Here is a 5,562-nt window from a genome sequence, read left to right on the forward strand (position 1 = left end):
AAGAAGAAGAGGAGGAAGAGGAGGAAGAGGAGGAAGAGGAGGAAGAAGAGGAAGAACAGGAAGAGGAAGAAGAAGAAGAAGAATAAGAAGAAGAAGAAGAAGAAGAAGAAGAAGAAGAAGAAGAAGAAGAAGAAGAAGAAGAAGAAGAAGAAGAAGAAGAAGAAGAAGAAGAAGAAGAAGAAGAGGAAGACGAGGAAGAGGAGGAAGACGAGGAAGAGGAGGACGAAGAAGAAGAAGAAGAGGAGGAAGAGGAGGAAGAGGAGGGTGTTGGATCCTTAAGAAACAGATTTTGAACCAAAACCCTAGGAAAGAGGGTGTTGGGTTCGAGAGGAAAATGAATGTTGATGGTTCTTACTGGAAGCCTGAGCAGTACCCCAAAACCACATGGGTTGCTGCAAAGGGACCTTCAGTAGATCCATCTACCTTATCTGGCTTCACTTGTGCTAACCCTATTATCATTGATTAATCCTTTGATGCAAATTATAAAATGTCCAAAAATCAAAATGGTGAAGTGTTTGCCAGGTATATCGGTACTAACTACAGGAATGGACCACCCTTGAATAAGATCTGGGTGACCAAAAGTTGTCTTGAGAAGCTTCCTGTGAATGTCTGATGACCCACAAGTATCGGGATCAATTGTAACTCTTTTCGATAAGTAAGAGTGTCGAACCCAACGAGGAGTAGAAGGAAATGACAAGTGGTTTTTAGCAATGTAATGTCTGCAAGTGCTGAAATTGTAAGTAACAGGGTAGTTTGATATCAAGATATTTTGTAACGAGCAAGTAATGATATTAGTAGCAAAAGTGCAGCAAGGTAGCCCAATCCTTTTGAAGCAAACGACAGGCCAAAGCGGTCTCTTGTGATAAGCAAAATGTTCTTGAGGGTACACGGGATTTTCATCTAGTCACTTTCACCATGTTGGTTTGATTCGTGTTTGGTACTTTGATAATTTGATATGTGGGTGGACCAGTGCTTAGGTGTTGTTCTTAATTGAACAAACCTCCTACTTATTATTAACCCTCCCGCAAGCATCCGCAACTACGAGAAAAGTATTAAGAATAAATTCTAACCATAGCATAAAACTTTTGGATCCAATCGGTCCCTTACGAAATAGCGCATAAACTGGGGTTTAAGTTTCTGTCACTCTCGCAACCCATCATCTAATTGCTACTCCACAATGCATTCCCTTAGGCCCAAATATGGTGAAGTGTCATGTAGTCGATGTTCACATGACACCACTAAGGGAATCACAACATACATACTATCAAAATATCAAACACATATCAAGTTCACATGATTACTTGCAACATGATTTCTCCTGTGACCTCAAGAACAAAAGTAACTACTCACAAATGATAACCATGCTCAAGACCAGAGGGGTATTAAATAGCATATTGGATCTGAACATATAATATTCCACCAAATAAACCATATAGTAATCAACTACAAGATGTAATCAACACTACTAGTCACCCACAAGCACCAATCTATAGTTACGGTAACGAGATTGAACACAAGAGATGAACTAGGGTTTGAGATGAGATGGTGTTGTTGAATATGTTGATGGAGATTGCCCTCCCCAAGATGTGAGAGTTGTTGGTGATGATGATGATGATGATGATGATTTTCCCCTCTGGGAGGGAAGTTCCCGCGGCAGAATCGCTCCGTCGGAGGGCAAAAGTGCTCCTGCTAATGTTCCGCCATGAGATGGTGGCGCTCTGTCCCAAAAGTCCTCCCCCTATTTTTTTCTAGGTCAAAATGACTTATATACCAGAAGATGGGCACCAGAGGTGGGCCTGGGTGAGCACAACCCACCAGGGCGCGCCTGGGCTCCTTGGCGCGCCCAGGTGGGTTGTGCCCACCTGGTGGGGCCCCTCTGGTAGTTATTTGCTCCAATATTCCTAATATATTTGATAAAAAATCTCCGTGAAGTTTCAGCTTGTTTGGAGTTGTGCAGAATAGGTGGCCTGATGTAGCTTTTCCAGGTCCAGATTTCCAGCTGCTAGAATTCTCTCTCTTTGTGTATACCTTGCATATTATGAGAGAAAAGGCATTAGAATTACTCCAAAAAGCATTATTGTGGATAAAAACATTATAAATAACAATAAGAAAACATGATGCAAAATGGACGTATCAACTCCCCCAAGCTTAGACCTTGCTTCTCCTCAAGCAAAAAACGAAATCGAAAAACATGTCCACATGCTTAGAGAGAGAGAGAGAGAGAGAGAGAGAGAGGTGTCAATAAAAATAAAATACAGACATAGAAGCATCATGTTCATTATTATAACAACAACAAACTTAAACATAAAACTTTTGTCAAAGAACTTTTATCATAGACTTCTCATGAATAAGTGACCATTCATCACACTTTTGAAGTATAAAGCAAAAACACTATTAGAAACCAACAAACTATGTTTTCAGTCAACTTTGCAACTACAATTCATCATCTTTTCACGAAGGATCACGTTTCAGGAAGGGTCACGTATTGGAGACGTATCAGCATCCCCAAGCTTAATTCCTACTCGTCCTCGAGTAGGTAAATGATAAAAGAAATAATTTATGAAGTGTGAATGCTAGCAAAGTGCACAAGTTTGATCAATGACAATTTCGATCACTTTTCCTAGCATCATAACAACAATTCTTTCCTATAAAACTTCTCATGTTAAAGTAGCAACCAATTCACATGTTAAGGTTCAAACAATGAATTCTCTTAAAACTCAACAACCTATGTTCTCAGTCACCAAGCAATTCTAATTCAACTTATTCAACAGAGTTTAAGTAAGAGCTCCACATAATCAACCATCATATAGTCTTCTATGATTGCTAACACTCACTGCGTACACATGAGCAAAATGTTTCAACCGGACACATAGAAAGATAGGGGCTTATAGTTTCGCCTCCCAACGTATTCACCTCAAGGGTGATGTCAACAATAATGACTCATGCTATCTATATTCAACTGGACATATGTGCCTAGATCTTTCCTAACCACATGATACTTGCCAAAGGAGAAAAATTAAAAGGAATAGAAGGAAAACTTTGACTCTTTGCATAAAAGTAAATACATAAAAGTAAAAGATAGGCCCTTCACAGAGGGAAGCAGAGGTTGCCATGCACTTATTTGTTTGTATGCTCAACCCCTTAGTGCAAAAGAATGTCACATTGCATTGCCCCTTGTGATAGCGACCTTTATTATGCAGTATGTCGCTTTTATTCTTCACCATCACAAGTTTGTGCAACGCACAATTTTCTCTTACAGTAAATGATCTCACACTTCTAGAAGCAATTTTTATTGCCTTTTTGCACCGATGACAGCTTACTTGAGGGATCTTGATCAATCCCTAGGTAGGTATGGTGGACACTTGAAAATAAGATTTGGGTTTAAGGGTTTTTGGATGCACAAGTAGTATCTCTACTTAGTGCAGAATTTTTGGCTAGCAAAGATAGGGGCAAGCAGCACATGTTAAAGGATCTATTACAATATGACTTCTACGTGAATATAAACAAACATAAACCATTAAGTTCTCTTCCTTGTCCAACGTCAACAATTCTGGCATATAATATTTTGATGAGGGCTCACAATCACAAAAGATTTCTAGGATAGTATATTTATATGTGAATCTTCTCTTCCCTTATTAATTCTTTCATGAGTTGCATCATTGACTAATGATATGTTTGTCAATCTCAAATAAAATTTTCTACTTATACTTTTCCATATGTGGTGTCATCACCTACCATAAGATTAGTATATGATATTTTTGATTTATTTCCTTTCTTTTATTTATTTCCTTTCTCTTTCATTTTCTTTCCTATTTCTTTTCTTTTAATTGCAACATGAAAATAAAGAAAGCAAAAAACTCAAACTAAACTTTATTATATATCTTGCACACGATTACAAGGATAGATCACTAAGCAAACTCTCGAAAGGAAAGGATCGAACTAAACTTTTATTTATCTAAAGCAAAAGATCGAACTAAATTAAGTGAAGGCAAAAATATAGTGGGATGATACGATACCGGGGCACCTCCCCCAAGCTTGGCGGAAGCCAAGGGGAGTGCCCATACCTGATACTCAATTTTCCTTTGTTGATGAATATGGTGGTGGTGATGGCAATTGTTCCTTCAATTTTTTCATATTGAGAAATTTCTTCCTTAAAATCATTGACTTCTAGCTCCAGCTTCAAGATCTTGTCACATAAATCCTCTTTGCTTTTCTGCCGAAAACGAAAAGGAATAGATTGGTTTTTAGACCGGTAAGCTCTCTTAGAGAGACTTGACTTTTTGAACTCCATGTGCATATCCCCAGGTTGAGGTAGAGGAACATCCTCCTCCTCCGAGCTTGAACCATCGATCCTCATCAAGTAAGCATCCTCCTCGTCATCGGTAGTTTGACCATAAGGAGATAGGTTCCCATAGGTCTTTGGGTCAGCAATGAGATGTGAGACATAGCTCTCTCCGTCAGAGTCTTGGGACGACATATTTTCAGAACAGCGCAGAAAACAGCAAGAGAGAAGAACAGGGGATTTCTCCTGCTACGGTGATCAACAGGTTCGGGAAGTATATATAGATTTTTTATCCTGGTGGACAAGTGATACATCTCCAACGTATCTATAATTTTTGATTGCTCCATGCTATATTGTCTACTATTTTGAATGTTTATGGGCTTTATTATACACTTTTATATCATTTTTGGGACTAACCTATTAACCCAGAGCCCAGTGCCAGTTTCTGTTTTTACCCTGTTTTAGGGTTTCGAAGAAAAGGAAAATCAAATGGAGTCCAATTGACCTGAAACTTCACGGAACTCATTTTTGGAAGGAAAGAAGCCCAGAAGACTTGGAGTGCACGTCGGGGGATCTGCGAGGAGGTCACGAGGCAGGGCGGCGTGCCCACCCCCCGGGGCGCGCCCTCCACCCTCGTGAGCCCCTCATGGCTCCCCTGACGTACTTCTTCCGCCTATATATCTCCATATACCCTAAAAACATTCAGGAGCACAATAGATCGGGAGTTCCACCGCCAGAAGCCTCCGTAGCCACTGAAAGCCAATCTAGACCCGTTCCGGCACCCTGCCGGAGAGGGCAATCCCTCTTTGGTGGCCATCTTCATCATCCCGGTGCTCTCCATGACGAGGAGGGAGTAGTTCTCCCTCGGGGCTGAGGGCATGTACCAGTAGCTATGTGTTTGATCTCTCTGTCTCTCTCTCGTGTTCTTGATTTGGCACGATCTTGATGTATCGCGAGCTTTGCTATTATAGTTGGATCTTATGTTTCTCCTCCCCCTCTTCTCTCTTGTAATGAATTGAGTTCCCCTTTGAAGTAATCTTATTGGATTGAGTCTTTAAAGATTTGAGAACACTTGATGTATGTCTTGACCTGCGTATCTGTGGTGACAATGGGATATCACGTGATTCACTTGATGTATGTTTTGGTGATCAGCTTGTGGGTTCTGCCCATGAACCTATGCATAGGGATTGGCACACGTTTTCGTCGTGATTCTCCGGTAGAACTTTGGGGCACTCTTTGAGGTCCTTTGTGTTGGTTGAATAGATGAATCTGAGATTGCG

Source organism: Triticum dicoccoides, chromosome 1A, assembly GCF_002162155.2.
Source record: "Triticum dicoccoides isolate Atlit2015 ecotype Zavitan chromosome 1A, WEW_v2.0, whole genome shotgun sequence".
In the NCBI taxonomy this organism is placed as follows: domain Eukaryota; kingdom Viridiplantae; phylum Streptophyta; class Magnoliopsida; order Poales; family Poaceae; genus Triticum; species Triticum dicoccoides.